Source organism: Gopherus evgoodei, chromosome 13 (genome assembly GCF_007399415.2).
Source record: "Gopherus evgoodei ecotype Sinaloan lineage chromosome 13, rGopEvg1_v1.p, whole genome shotgun sequence".
Taxonomy (NCBI): Eukaryota; Metazoa; Chordata; order Testudines; family Testudinidae; genus Gopherus; species Gopherus evgoodei.
In genome coordinates this window covers 11067380-11083813 of record NC_044334.1, presented here as the reverse complement: position 1 = coordinate 11083813, position 16434 = coordinate 11067380, and the positions used below count along the sequence as shown (strand labels likewise).

Genomic DNA, 16434 nt, shown 5'->3' with positions numbered 1-16434 from the left:
GTAAGGGGGTTGCTGGTGGGTGCTCAGCACCCACCATTTTTTTCCTGCGGGTGCTCCAGCCCCAGAGCACCCATGGAGTCACCTCCAGACCTACTTCCAGCCACCAGTAGCCTGGTACCACACAGGGTGAAAAAGCACCCCCATGCGTAACCCCTTGCACACCCTGCCACCACCAGCCTTCCACAGTGGAACTGCACCAGCTGTGCAATCAGAGGAGTTTCCCCAGCTGCTGAGGAAGGGCAAGAGTTGGCTCTTTGTGAATACTGGTCTCTGAGTGTTGACGGACAGCCATGTCACTGAATCATTTCCTTCAGACACTCCACTGGGACAAACAGGTTGGTCTTTTCCAGACCACTCCCAGCCACGTCCCCCCTAAGCCCAGCAAGGCCTGCTGTAGGGTGTTAGTAAGCATGGGATATTGCCTGAGCAAAACTCTCCCTCTTGGAGCTACAGATGAAAAATTTCATGAACATCAAAAGGGAATTTTTCCTTACAAAGAGATTTTTGCTTTTTACGGGATGAGCAAACCTCAGTGAGCATATGATTTCTTTTGGTATTGATCTTCTAGCTTTGTTTTTATTGTTCTACAGGCAAGTGAGAATAACACACACTGTACTCTGTGCAGCTATGGGAAAGTAACTCTGGTAGGGCATAAATCATACCCAGTAAATCCAGCCTAATACAGATTCGCTATCTTATAGAGAATAATAGAAATATAGGGGCCTTGAGAGGTCATCTAGTCCAGCCCCCTGTGCTAAGGCAGGAACTAAGTATACCTAGACCATCCCTAACAGGTGTTTGTCCACCCAATTCTCAAAAACCTCCAATAATGGGGATTCCACAACCTTGGAAGCCTAATCCTGTGCTTAACTATCGTTGTAGTTAGAAACTTCTTCCTAATATCTAATCTAAATCTTCCTTGCTGAAAGCCAAGCCAATTATTCTTATCCTATCTTCAGTAGCCATGGAGAACAATTAATCAATTCGTCTTTACAACAGCCCTTAACATATCTAAAGGCTATCAGGTCCCCTTCTCAGTCTGCTTTCCCAGTCTGAACATGCTCAGGGTTTTTTTTAAACCTTTCCCCACAGGTCAGGTTTTCTAAACTTTTCATCATTTTTGTTGCTGGATTCTTTCCAGTTAGTCCACATCTTTCTTGAAGTGTGGTGCCCAGAGGTGGACACTATACTCCAGCTGAGGCCTCACCAGTGTAGAGGAGAGTGGGACAGTCCCCTCCCATGTCTTACATACAACAGTCCTGTTAATATACCCCAGAATCATATTAGTCTTTTTTTAAACTGCACCACATTGTTGGCTTACATGCAATGTACGATCACTATGACCCCCCAAAAAGTGTGGCAGTGCAGTGCAAAGTACGGTAAAACGAGCAAATATTATGGTAAGAATCTTTTTTATATCATTTGTGAATTACGTGAATAGAGCAAAAATGTTATCATGGACATCCACCAAATCACCTAATGGAGTGCTCATGGAATAGGATGGGTCAGCATGAAATATCCTGCGTGTGGCACCTGTTTTATTACGATTATACATAAAACTATTGTAACTGCAGTCATGTTACTAGTCTTCAAATACTTTGGCTCAGTGTGGTCCACATGTATGATTCCGGGCAAGACCTGAAGCCAGTTATTGCTTCTGAGCTAGGCAGCGATTTTAGCACATGGCCCATAGTAAGGGGAAGAACATTGATGTGCTTAGTAGCGTAATGCTTCGGAAAGTTATAATGCCTCCTGGGACTCTCCAGATACACTGGGATGATGTAGAAGTAATTTGCAACACCCCTTTGTGGGTGCATGTCCCCTCTTCCGTATGTGACCAGCCAGACTCCATCCAGTTGCTCCCAGTGGTGAGCAACCCCTGCCTACTCCCAAGTTTCATATGCAATATGGTCAGCCTTAACACAGGCTACTCAAGGCAGGGTGAGTCCTTATTCCCTTCCACTCCTCAACACAACTTTTGTTAGACAATGGAACCTGTATTAGGAAACTAAGAAGGATTGAATCTCTCCATTACAGCAGGGGTTAGTCTGTATGTCTGGCCACAGTTTTCCCTGTCTGTGTTTAGTCAGTCTAAGCCATTGCATTCTTCATCAGTTCTATTTCACTTGGAAGCTAAAGCATTTATTATCGGGAGACAAAGAGGCCGTCTCTGTTTCCCTCTTTTCAAGATCCAAAAATCAAAAGCACTTCTTCTCACTGTACATTATTCCTCCTCTTAATCTTCACATGGGGGGAAAATATCACTCATTTCAGGATTAAAAACTATCGGTATTGAAGGAAATGATGTTGTTCCCCCTACGCCAACCCCAGATTACCAAATCATAGCCCAGGGAGTGCTTGTGGTTTTCAAAGCGGAATCTGAAAAGGGTACGGAACATAATTATCATAAAAACATATAGGATTTGCACATTACAAATGATTGTGGCTTCTGCAGTCTTAAATACTAGGGGACAGGGTCAAGATGGCAGCTCTGATTATGCGTAAGACTGTGGTTGACTTTTCTTGGCACTTCTATGTGATAGCACCTACGTTTCAGTGGCTTGCTGGTTCAGAGAAGTGGACTTTGAAATGAGCTCATTGTTTTGGCCATGTTGTGCTGGTACAAACCCATATCATCTGGCACATTTCATAACAGGAGCCTCGGGCGCATAGGAAGTTGCACCCTTTCCTTTCCAGCTGGAATGCAGGAACAGCAAGGTAGCCAGCAGCAACTCAGGAGTGGTGCTTGTGGATAGGGTGGACAGCAGTCAGAATAAATGAAGCCATTTGATTTCTCTGTGCTGTTTCCTGAATGTCAGGAATAGAGTTTCATCCTATTCGTCTTCAGACAGGACCATGTCAGGCCTTCAGTCTGGTTGTGTCTCCTGTTCCCTGCTGCAGACTGAAAAGATGTAGAATTGTATTCTGTTAACAATTAAATCTGAGGTAATTGATCTATCAAGTCCCTATCACCTCCTCATTATTTATAAAACAATCATCACAGCATTCCATGTGGATGAAGGGAATATTATTTGACAAACACAATACAGAGAGATTAGGCATGTGACCAGATAGCAACTGTGAAAATATGGGACAGAGAGTGGGAGGTAATAGGCGTCCATAAAAGAAAAAGTCCCCAAAAATGGGACTGTCCCTTTAAAAACAGGACATCTGGTCACCCTAAGATTAGGTGAGTTGCCCCAGGTCATCTAGGAAGTCTGAGGCAGAGCTGGAATTTGAACCTAGGTTTGCTGCATAATAGTTTAGTGCCTTAGCCACGGGTTCAGGCTCATGCTCCTTCCCTGCAAGTGAGAGCAGCTTTATGGCCTTCAGTGGCAATACCCCAGATTTTCATAAATGTAACCGAGTTTAGAATCTGACCTACAGTGATATGTATTGCTGAACTGTAGTTAGAGTTTCACTGTGGTGGATTGTTGTGATTTGTTACTTCAGTTCAAGCTGGAATTGGTCAGAGAAACTTCAGTAGAACCATATTATATCAGAATACGCAGTTCTGTCCCAAATCAAATAGCTTCACAAAATCAGGTTGATTTCACTGCAGTTTTGTTTCAGAAGAAAACCGGGGTAAGGGGCTGGGGAGGAGAGTAACAACAGTGTTGAACATTTTGTTCTGAAAATGTCAGAACATCTGGTTCCTACATTTTTGGAACAGAACATTTTGATTTTTCGTTTTTAAACAATGCTTCATTTCAATGTTTTATTCTGGGTGGTATTATATATTTGAATAACACAGAATTTGTTAAAAAAAAGACAAAATTGAAACAAGATGACTTTGTCAAAAGAGAGCATTTTGATTGACTTAAAGCAATTTTTTCTTTCAAAATTCTCTGTTAGGCAAATTTTTGAATTTTTTCATTTTCACTTTGGTTTGGAATGAAGCCAAGTTTCAAAATCCTTCACAGATTAGAACTTCCTCCACAAAGGTATAGCTGCAGTACTGAGAGCCGGGGACCGCTGAACATCAGAACTGTACCACAAGCTGGTTACTGTCTATTGTGAGAGACAATTGTTTAGCTTCAGGCAAAGTGAAGGAAGCTCTTCTTAGAGGCTGCAGGAGCTCATAAACAACTACTAAACTATCCATGACAGGAGCGTGCATTCCTGCGTGCCCATATGTCCCATCCTGTGTAACTAAGGATCATCCCCTTTGGCAAAATTCACTTGTGTGCACTAGGCCAGTACACACATTATGCATAACTTAAGTCCCTGAAGATGCATAAGCCTTTGCTAACCCTCTACATAGGGATGAATTTTGGGTCATGTCAGTAGTAAAGATACATGCAAAAAATAAAATTGAAGGGAAAAAATCTGCAGAAATGAAATATTCTTGATCTAGGTTAAAAATAAGGAGGTGATTCCCCAGGAGAGATTTTTAACCAGGGGGCTTTCAGTTAGTTACACCTATAGACTTCATATATTGTGGCTGATCCATAACATTCACAGGGGAGGCAGCATGCAGCTAGAATTGGATGTTTGCCCAGAACTGTAAGTCCTTTTAATATGTGCTACTGCATATTTCACTCAGGTATATTTTGCTGGGGATAATGTATTAATGTTTGCCACAAAGCTGCAGAGCAAAATAAGATTTCCTTAGGAATTAATTGGAAGCAGTGTTTTCCTAATCAATATTCCCTAAAATGTGCTCAAGCTGCATTAGCACATTAGGAAAGCTACCAGAGAGCCATCTTTTATCTACATGGGTCTCAGCTCAAATCCATAGGGTTGCTGAACTTTTTCTAAAGCAGTGGTGCTGTTAGCTGGGATTGGAACATCGTATCAGTGGTGCAAGTAAAATCCATTTCTTACCGATACGGAGGGAGTGCGAGGGAGTGAGGAGAACCAACTAAGGGGAGGGGGCCCGTGACCTCCCCATATGACTCTCCATGTGACTCCTCACCAGCCTGCCGCCTGCCCGGGCCCCCATGCTCTGCCCGTCCCCTCCCCACATCCATCCCATGTTACCTGGGGGGCGGCTCTGTCCTCCTGCTGCTGTGCTGGAGACTTTGGGGCAGGGCACTCCCGAGAACCACAGTGGGGAAAGGAGCAGACTCCCTAGCCCCGCCCCCACCCTTCCACTTCTCTGCGTCTCCATCCTCCCTCTGTGTACTATAGCAGCAGCCCTGCTGGAGGACAGGGTTTGGGGGGCGAGGCTGGGTGGGCGTGGAACAGCCGCCCAAGGCCAGTGCAAGGAAGTTTCATGCCCTAGGCAAAACTTCCACCTTGCACCCCCCACCCAGCTAACCTCGCCCCCCCCCCCCACGGCAGCTAACTCAGCATCTGACCCGGGGAGCCCCCTCTCAACAGCTACCCCCCCACCGTGACAGCTAACCCCTCTCCCCCCCCGTCCCCTCACGGCAACTATCCCCGTCCAGGGAGACTCCCCGTCACGGCAGCTAACCCTGCCTTGGGAGACTTCCCCCCTCCCCTCCCCGCCACAGCAGCTAACCCTGCCTGAGGAGACTTCTCCCTTCTCCCTCTCTCCCGCCACGGCAGATAACCCTGCCTGGGGAGACTTACCCCCTACTGCTTGCACTGCTGCACGATATGATGGGGTCTCATAATAGGGAGCTACTATGCAGAACCATTTCAAATTGGAGAAAAATTTAATGGATACATAGAGTGGGCTAGAAGGTATCCCTGTGATCATCTAGTCTCACCTCCTGTACAACACAGGCTATAGAACTTCCCTGGAAGGATTCTTCTTTGAATTAGAGCATATCTTTTAGAAAAACATCCATCGTTGATTTAAAAATTGCCAGTAACGAAGAATCTACCACAAATCTGAGTAAGTTGTTCCAATGATTAATTATACTCACTGCTAAAAATTAGCACCTTATTTCCAGTCTGAATTTTTCATGCATCAGCTTTTAGCTACTGGATCTTATTATACCCTTGTCTGTTAGACTGAAGAGTCCATTATCACAGGGCTCTGGAGCGGAGCCCGGAGCTGGAGTGCAGAGCAGCTCTGGAGCAGTGGAGCTGCAGGTTTTTGCCTGGAGCTAGAGCGGAGCTGGAGCACATTTCCAAAGCTCTGCATTATCAAGTTTTTGTTCCCCACGTAGGTACTTATAAAAGTGATCAAGTTATCCCTTCTCTTTGTTAGGCTAAATAGACTGAGCTTCTTGAGTCTGCCAGTATAAGGCATGTTGTCCAATTCTTTAATCATTCTCACGGCTCTTCTCTGAACCTTCTGTCAACATCCTTTTTGAATTGTTGAGACCAGAACTGGACACGGTATTCCACTAGCAGTCACACCAGTGTAAAATACAGAGGTAATATAACCTCTCAATTGCTACTCAAGATTCCCATGTTTATACATCCAAAGATCACATTAGCCTTTTTGGCCACAGTGTGGCAATGGGAGCTCATGATCAGCTGATTATCCACCATGACCCCGAAGTTCTTTTCAGAGTCACTGCTTCACAGGATAGAGTTCCACGTTCTTTACGTATGGCCTACGTTCTTTGTTCCTAGATGCATCACTTTACATTTGGCCATATTACAACAATATTGTCTACTTGTGCCCAGCTTACCAAGCAATCCAGATCACTCTGCATTAGTGATCTGTCCTCTTCATTATTTACCAATCGCCCAATCTTTGTGCCATCTGCAAACTTTTTCAGTGATGATTTTATCTTTTCCTCCAAATCATTGACAAAAATCTTAAAGAGCATAGGGCCAAGAACCAATTCCTGCAGGACCCCATTAGAAACACACCTGCTCTAGCCAGCCAGTACTTGAGAAGATTGGCTCCCCATCTACTGAGATGGAGGCCATCCAAATTTTATAGCCCCCCTCTCCCAACAGAAGGTAGATCAGTGTTCCACAAAATCAAAGCTTTTTGCTTTACACCCCTTACCTATCCAGTGGTTCACTTCCAGGATCTTTTGCCTTCTGTCTTCCTTTGCTTGTGGGACAGGAAGGAACTCCAAGAAGATCATTTAAGCATTCTTCTCCTTCAATACCATTCTATTGTGGACCAGGATGTAGGCAGAGCAAGAGTCAGGTCTAGTGGGAGAGCAGGCATCCAGGTTAGGGAACAAAGCCAAGAGTCAGCACCAGAGTCAACTGCCAATTTACCAGAGCCAGGAGTCAAGCCAGAGTCAGATTCAGGAATCAAAGCCGAGGGCAGATACCAAATGCCAAAGACAAGGAGCAAGCCAGAGTCAGAGGCAGGACTGATAACTGATGGTGGAAGCGGGATAAGGGCAGGAACAGGAGGACAGGCAAGGATCAAGCATGGAGCAAGAGCACAGTGGGAACAGGAGTGAAGGCAGGGGTGAGGTAGGAGCCAGGAGCAGAGCAGAAATCAGGAACAGGGTTGGGTGCAAGAAGCAGGCGCAGGCAGGGTCCAATGAAGCCACAACAGAAAATCATCTTGTTGCTCAGACAACTTCCTGTGCCTCCCTCTGGCTTACCTACCGTAGTTGGACCAATCAGTGAAACCTGGGCCGTCCTTCAGTCAAGGCTCCCATGAATGGTGCCTTGGCTATGGCTATAGTCCTGCTAGCTTCTCGGTCCAGTGGGTTTCAACAAACACTAGGTATAAGTCACTATGCAGCAGATGGATGGGCACTCCCAGGCCTGGATTCAAGACGTGGGACATCACATGTTCTGAGTTCTCTGAAGTCATCTATAATCTGTGCGATATCCCACAGCACAGTGTCGTTAGTATTGATATGCACCATCACCAGTGGATCCTTGCCTGACAGATCTCATGTCACATCATCATTCTGTAGGATGCAGAAACTCTCCTGCAAGGTGTTGAGCACCTTTTGGTTTTGTTCTGTCACAGATGATTCACATGACCTTGCGCAAGTTGTTTCACTTCACCTTTCCCCAGATTCCCACTTGTAAAAGAGGAATAATGATCATGCCCTCCTACATGGGATGGAGTCACAAGGAATGCTTGCAAAGCATTGTGGGTAGAACCGGACCAAAAAAGTTTTGAAATTTGAAAACCAAAATATTGACATTTGGAAATGCTGCTGCAGTGCCTCATGGGAGTTGTAGTTGAGGTGCCTCCAGCTTCCATCCTCCTATATAGGCCAGAATCTCTGGCCTCCATGTCCTCTAATGGACCTCAGTCTCCCTTAATGGACAGGTGCATGCATCATAAGAGTCCTTGAGTGTGGTGCAACATGGGAGAAATAGTTCATGTGGGGGAGTCCCATTCATAAAAGAGAACAGGAACGTGAGACAACTGAACTACAACACCCATGTGGTACTGGATCTGCATTTCCAAGTCTAAATATTTTCAGTGTGAGACGTTCATTCTTTTCGACAAAAAAAATAATCAAACATTTTCCTGGAAGGTGATACAAAAACACAGAGTACAATTATCAATGAATGTATGTATTTCTTACTCAGTTCTGGTGCACCTACCAGCGATTGGAAATCATTAGCCTATAATCTAACGGTCCTCATAATTTACACATATTTGCTGTCTCCTCTGCTTTCGATGTAACCAGAAGGAGCCTGTTCTTTTCGTTTCAATATCAGCTTTCATGCTGAGCAGCAGATCCCCCTGGAATGGAAACTGGTTTCCCTTGATTGACTGCCACATGGTAGCAAAGGTTGACTAGGTCAGAAATGCCAATCTGACATGAGCCCATTTTGTTTCCTTCTTATTTTAGAGCACTACTTCACGGAAAGAAAACACAGAAAGGCTCTTGCATTTTTTGCTGACACGTATGACGTGATCAATTGCTTGGGATGAGGCAAAACAGCCTGGACAAAGTGTAGACGTTCACATTTTTTCCCCCCTCTAGATTAAATAAATGTTGACAGACCTCAAGGCAACATCAGATTTAGGATTTGGCTAGAGTTAAGTAGCTGTGCTTCAAGCCAGGCTGTGTATTTTTTGCTCCAGCTGTAGAGCAGCATAACTTAGGATGTTAGTGCCATCGACAGTTGAGGAGACACTGTATGTTGAGTAGCACCTCCCTCTGCAAATAGTATGGGAGTCAATGGGTCTACTTATGGGAGAAAGCTCTACTCAAGGGTGAGTGAGGGTAATAGAATCTGGGCTAAAATTGATGCAATTTCTCTTTCCGATCTAAAATAAAAAAGTTATCTTCTCTACTACACAGGGAAATGCTGTAGCTCAGGGAGCAGATGTTCGGTAATTATTCCCGATTCCAGCATCCTTTGGTGTGGTCAGGCAATGTGCTACCACCAATAGATTTTTTCTATTAGATTCTGATCTCCTATGGTTTTGGTTCTGGTTGGATTCAAAACCAGGAAGAGTGTATTTTCTAGCTACACAGTGGTCTTGGGTCCACTTTACCTCCTGTCTTGCCATCCTGCTACTGTCAATCACTTGTCCCTGTCTTGCGTAGTTTCAGGCTGGGGTCAGTTCCCAATCGTGTATCTCATTCTTCCGCTGTCTGCTAAGTATCCATGGCTAAAGGTGACGCCACATTCCCCGCGGCACTTGCCAGTATCTTACAGAATAGGAATGTTAATGGTTTCCTCCTTTTACACCTTGATACAAAGCTTAGGTGCCTCCTGGAGTCTTTCAAAGCTCAAATGAGTTCTATTTGTTATTTCCTGGCCAATCACTTTTTCCTCGTTATAGAAAGGCCAGAAAACTCTCCTGTTCTTCTAAGCGACAGCACTGATTCAGGCAGGACTCATTAATATAATTTATCTTGCTAACTACTACTGCTTGTGCTTGTGGGCTAAGCAATATGTGCCGTCCTAAATCAGCAAATGTCTGGTAAGCCTGCCAAGGTAGCAGTTATGTATTTGAAATGTAGAGTATAAGGAGAGCAGTGCTTGCACTGGGGAAGGATTACTGTCCTACATTGCCATGCATTAAGATTAGAAGCCCAGCACATAGTGCATTCCTGAAATATAGGCTGTCAATTGGGAACAGTGGAGACTAGCTTTCCTAATCATCTATCCCTCAAGATGCCCTAATCCAGAGTCTTCATAACTGACCTATGTGCTTCTCACTTTCGTAGACTTATTAGGTGCCTCTTTGTAAAAGAGCCAACAGAATTACCACAGGAGGGGAAAAAAACGGTTTCCTGTAAGGATTTGTAATCAGTATCACATGTGGGCTAAATGATGCTAACGAGGTGGGGAAATGCTTCAGTCTCTGGTGTTGCTGTGGACTAAAAGAAATGTGGTGCCCTTCCACTGTAAAATACAAAATGCACTATTCTTCCTGCCTTCTTTCCAGACCTGAGGAAGCAGCTCAGCCCAGTAAACTAGCAAAGGCGGGTCTGACTAGCTGGTGAATTAGCCATCCAAGGTAACATTTACCCCAGACAGTTTCTAATAAGTATGAGAAAAGCAGAGGTGTGTTTTAGGACAGGCAGTGAGGCCAACTATCATGATTCTTCACTGCCCAGAACTTCGCAGAGGCCTTTATACCTATGGATAGTGGGTGTAGAATGCTACCAAGTCAGAATTTCTTCCTTGCAATAGTGGTAGCATTTTACACCTCCTTCATGGGCCCTTTGCACGGCGATACACGATGACACAGGTGCAAATCAGCACAGAATCAGATATAAGAAGTTAGAGTGAAAAGTGTGTGGGGAATCTGCCTCGTTGCAGGAGTGTCTGGCTTCTGTTGATGACTTTTGCTGAACAGGGATGCCAAAGGCTTTGTGTTTGCTTGCTCAGATAAGAGAGTGTACTCTCCAAAATCCAGTACCATCCACAAAAGGAAGAAATAAATTCCCATTTCTGTGTTCTATCGTATGAAAAAAAATAATAAGGAAGCTTTGTAACTATTTCACTTGCAATCAAAACTGAAGAGCTTGGAATGTCCATGTGCTACTTTGGAGTGGCAAGTTGGTTTCTTTTTAAACAACACAATCAGACACTTTAACAGTGAAAAGTAAGGTGTCTCGGCACAGCAAAGAATCCACACTTTCAAGTCCATATTTGCTTTCCAGGGAAAAGCTCCTCAGTTTGCTAGAGCAGCAACACTTTCAAGTTTGCAATGACACCAAGTGGGTTGGGTGCATAGTCTTGGGCTACATTATGCACAACTCTGTCTGGGAGACTGGCATTTGTCTTAAGAAGAATGAGTAGTTAATTGGTGGGATTTTTGAAAGCACTCAGTGCTTCTATTCCCACTGAGGTTGATGTAAGTTCTGCCATTAACGTCAGAGTTTAGAGTTAGGCCAATCTGAAAATCTCACCCTACAAATTTTGTAGGATGGTTGATCCCCGCACCACACCCAATTTGCCTTAAGTCTTTTGTTTAGTGCATTCATGACACAGCCACATACCTACTTCATGATTCCACTGTATCACTCTATATTGTGCTGGTGACAAGCAGCCTCTAACCACTGCTGCCCTGGTTCACTGAGATTAGATGTATATGGCGCAAGGGAAGGTTGCTAAAGCTTTCTAGCTGTTCACAGTGAGAAAGAGGGGAGTTGCAGGAGCCAAACCAAACCCCAGGCACTTCTCTGTACTTCCAAGTTCACTGTTACAAATGCTATTTAAGAGACCGTCCCCTCGGGAGATAAAAGCTTTCCCAGGTTGAGAGATTATCTGTAGGGTCTTGTGGGAGCTAACTGTATCCTCTGTAAATTAAATGGAGGACAGCTCAGCACATTTGTGTGGAAACCTATTGTGATACGATGGTCCATAAAGCTCTAGCAAGAGAGCGGCACAGTAATAATTTAATGGCCTTATTGTGTCCTGGTGTTAGCAGTGGCCAGAGCCCAGGGAGGGCAATGACAGCAGCACATTAGCAGCAAAAGAAAAGGGAATCCACCTCCACTGTCCCCTCCCGGCTTGTTTCATTTCTGGGGGGACAGAGCACTGCCAGCCCCGAGAGATCAAACATCAGAAGCTAGACTGAAGGGAAATAAATCATCAGGTCTGTGTGGAAATTGTGAGATTGATTTCAGGGTGAATTTGTGGACACCTACATGTACAAGGTTCCAGTCTTACCCGTCTTGATTGCTGAAAAGGGGCTTTCCTATTTCACACGTCATAGACAGATTCTTATTTAATGTAGAGATATTTATGAGGCATCTACCTTTTAAAATGTGCATACTAGTTCTCTGGAAATTGTCTGAGGTAAATAAACTTATTCTGAGCTGATCCCCCATAACACTCCTACAGGAAGAAGTTTGCTTACACACACACACACACCCACACACACACACACACCCTCATTCAATCCACTCATGAGCTTAATAAACTTGGAGCTTCCCTATTTCTGTCTCAGATGGTGAAGGGTGAAGAACACCCCGTCCCGATTTTTTACACTTGCTATCTGGTCACCCTACCAGAGGGTGCTCAACTGAGACCCATCAAACTCATTTCACATAGGCCACCAAAACAGCTATTTGCAAGAAGGAAACAGACTGACAGAGAAACTGCCTGGTTTTTGGAAAACCTCTATCCTTTTTCCCTCTTCTGCTGAATGTTCTCTTTCTGCTTTAAGATGAATGGTTTGGACACATCTGAAGTAAAAAAAGGCAAAGATAATCTGCTTTTTGTAATGATGACCTGTTTCTGAATGCCCTGGCCTGATTTATGAAAATGAAGTATATATTACACCATGTCTTGGTCCTGCTCTGTGGGCATTGTGAACAAACTGCAACTGAGCCATTGTGTTTATTCATCCAAAAGACTGGCTGGGAATTGAATGATCAAATAATTACTGCTCTCTTCATTTACAGAGCAGTAAACGGGAGAGATTGGGTAACCGAACTGCTCAATCTCTCCCTGCCCGCCTGCATCTGTTTGTTTTTATACATTATAATCTTAACAGCACAAGATCAAGGTATTTCTTTAATCACTCTTGCAGTAGTACTGGGGTTTAGTTTACTCTCTGTTTATGAGAACCCTGGGGAAGCCAGAACTGAAGTCTGTTTTCCTGCCAGCTTTATTTTCTCTCTCCATTGCACAGCCATTAAGGAATTTAAAATCTGATAGCCTGATTCTCCTCTCACCCTGTGTAAGAGGTGAGAGGAGAATCAGGGAGAGCTTCTCCCCCCACTCTGATTCCTTTATGCCGTATAAAAGGGCCAGAGTGGCATAAAGATGCCCTCAAAGCCTTATATCTCCACTGGGGAGGATTCCTCTGGTGTGGGCTGCTCCCAGGGACCTCCTCAAGCTCCTCTGTGCTGGGGCATGGCAGGGACAGGGCTAGGGCTAGGGCTAGGGCTGGGGCTAGGAGTGGGAGAGGCATGCTGAGGCGGCCGAGATTCTGGGCAGTGCTGCCACACACAGGACAACTCAGGGAGGCTGCTGTAACTTAGGTTCTCTGGGCTGCAAGTTCTAAGGTGCAGCCCCTAGAAGTCCAGCACAGAACCTCAGCCCAGCTCTCACACTCAGATCAGTGTCAGAAGTTACTTATACCCAGGAGCCACTTGGGGGTGTAGTCCCAGCTCTATGACTTTGGGAGACGCTTAGCCTCTCTGCCTCAGCTTCCCCCTCTGGGAAATGAAGATACTTGATTAATTGCCTCCCCAAGCCATGGAGTTAATTAGTTAAGGCTGCGTAATTGCTTAGTATAGCTACTTGTAAGTGAGGCACTGGAGTTGTAAGCTAATACACTGGCCTCAAGTTTGAGAAAGAAAAATCCCCATTTACAGGCCATTCATTGCAGTCGGTATCTGGCCTCCAGTGTGCAGAGGCAAGCTAAGCATGTGAGGCGTTCAGCTCCCCAGCTGATTATTTTCCTCAGAGCCACCTGGGCTTGAACTTTGATTTGCAATGACTCAAGGGTAAACAAGAGCTTTGAGGCTTTGTCTAATTTTTCTCCTCGGGGGCATCCCAAGGAAAATTGCAAGTAGCAGCTGAAACTCATTAGCACACCAGAGATTTTCAGTGCCAGAGCATCACTGAAAACACACCAGAAGGATTTGGAGGAATGCGCAGTGCTAGCAGGGAATGGAAGATCCTCTCCTGCAGATCCAGGGTAACGTGAGGTGAGAGATGAAGCAGGAGTACCAGTCGCTGCCTGAGGGTCCTGTGCCCTCCTGTCTGGCAGACAGGACATTGGAGAATACAGGTGGGAAGAATGGTGCAATTCATGTGAGCACAATACCTGTAGGGCGGCACTGTGCCCCTGGTTCAGATCCATGTGGAAGGACTGCTGTCTTCCAGTGCACTGGGGATGGAATCTACCCTCCACACACAAGAATCCATCCATGTGGAAATGGTTTTGCTATTAAGCCCTTTGTATGGAAAAACAAAATGCCAAGGATGTAAATTGTGCCACAAAAGCTGGTGATATTTAAATAACATTTACATTCACTCAGCATTTAAACAGAAAAGTAGAAAACGGCATTAAATTCAGATAAGTGCAAGATTATGCATTCAGGAGTCAGAAATATTAAATATATCCACATAATGGAAAAGAAGGTCTGGCTGGTAATGGATTGTGAAAAGAGTTCAGGGTTTTAATAGATCATTCCTTCAGATCATCAGCACTGTAAAGCGGTAGTTAATAAATTATTTGACATGTACATTTACTCATATATTTTAACTAGCTGTAATGAACAGGTCTTGTCGGTTCACCTAGAGTCCTGCAATAGCTGCCAAAGCGCTTGAGTGAGATTTAGTAACTCTCAGCAGTATTGATAGCCAGGGCTACAGGTTATTATGACTAAAGTATTGTCAGAAATGGCTTGGAAAGGACATTGTGTCCGACCCTTGTCAGACTCACAGTATTGAGGTAGGCTTGGGTTATGCTCCCACCCTGAGCTTTTGGATGGATGATGTGTCTTCTGCAGAGGTCAGCTGTAGACACACATGACCGTCTCTTTCTTGGTAGATCCTAGTTCCGCTAACATAGAACCTTTCAATATCAATCCATATGGCAAACCAGGGGCAGCCTAAGAGATAAGCTAAGTAGATGGTTGCCTAGGATATTATTTTTGCAAGAGCACAATGACTGCCTCGGACACTGATCAGCTGGCCAGTCCCACACTCTTGTTCTCCAGTTAGAGTTTCTACCTATCTGGTTCATCCCCCAAGGGACAGGAGGTTTCTGTTTCTGCTGTTGGCTGCAGCAAGGCCTTGGCGTCCCAGAATCCTTTGTACTATCACCTACCACACCTCTTTCGGCACACCGCTGCAGCCAAGGAATTCTGGGTCATGTTTGAAGAAGTAAAGGCATCTTCTGAAGATGGTTGAGCAGACACTTTCTTCCTCCAGAGGAAGAAATGATACAAATAGAGGATCCAGTCTGTTACTGAGCTGACTGTACTGGTGGGAAGGAGGGAACAGAAGTTGATGGGAGAGTCATTGCCCAATTCTGTCTTTGCCTCAAGTGTCAGGGATGAAGACATTGGGCTTTGGGTTTGGGTTTACAAGACCGGGGTGGTTTAGACAGGAGTTCCATTTCATTTGAACTGCCAGAATTCAAAAGTGGTTCAGAATTCAGTCTGGTTCTCCCTCATCTCTTGATGAAACTAATAACTTTTATCATACAACACACACACACACATCCTCTTACCTTTGATGCTGTACATTAACAAAGGCACTATTTTATTCAGCTTCTTAAAATGCAAAAATCAAGTGCTCTTTATTAGGGAGAGGTTGAGGGGAAATGCTAATATCAAATAATCTTCAGCATGTATAGTCTTTCAAGGAACCTCCCGTGCCGTAAATTATAATAAACCTGTCTGGACTTGTTTCAGTAAAACTTTTTTCAATCCGATTTGAGTGCTTTTTATATCAAGAGAGATTTAAGAGCTCACATTGATAAATGGAGCCGTATTGACACGATGAATACATACCTCCAGATATGGATGGATTAAAAAACTCCCTCTGTCTCTGTTGAACAACAAAATACCATTTTCTGTTTGCTTTGCATATGCTTGTTTTATTCTATGGTACTGTCCTGAAAATGTATTCGTATCCCTTATAAAACTGAAAAAAAAAATGTTTCAAGGCCCCCAAACATAGCATTATTATAATGACAGCTCCACCATCCCCAGCAGGTTGGGTTTGTTTGGATTGTGAGTGTCCAGCTCCTTTTCTCTACTATCCTTCATTAGGGACTAGGTCCTGTAGTCCTTACTCATGGAAAACTCCCACTGAAGTCAAAGATAGCAGGGCTGGACTATTCTAGAATAACCTACAAGTCACTTGGATTCTGCATGATGCAGGATACTAGGGCAAACAACGGTAGGTTAGCATCATGTGAACAGAGCCCAAAGTTCATCCAAACTACGGAAGGCTGGGAAGCAATAGAAGAAGGGAGAAATGCGGTGCAAGAAGAAGGAAGGGTGATGGGATCAGAGGAGCTGAGGGTGTTTAAGAAGTAGCAGAGATAGAGAGAAGAGGTCCAGGACAGGAGGAGGGAAGCCACAGAGGAAGTATAGAATGTCCAGAAGCTGTCCACACCACTTCGCAGAAATGCACAGAGTGCTCTCACAAACGTGGTGAGGATCTCAGCTTTGTGTCTTCTCTGAAAAGTGG

At 44.6% G+C, this 16434-nt stretch overlaps 1 protein-coding gene across 1 annotated transcript in view; it reads left to right on the top strand.

The window, feature by feature from the left end:
- The window catches only part of TMEM132D (transmembrane protein 132D), a 424540-nt gene that overhangs the window by 395204 nt on the left and 12902 nt on the right, over positions 1–16434 (top strand). The gene's annotated exons all lie outside the window — the stretch shown is intronic.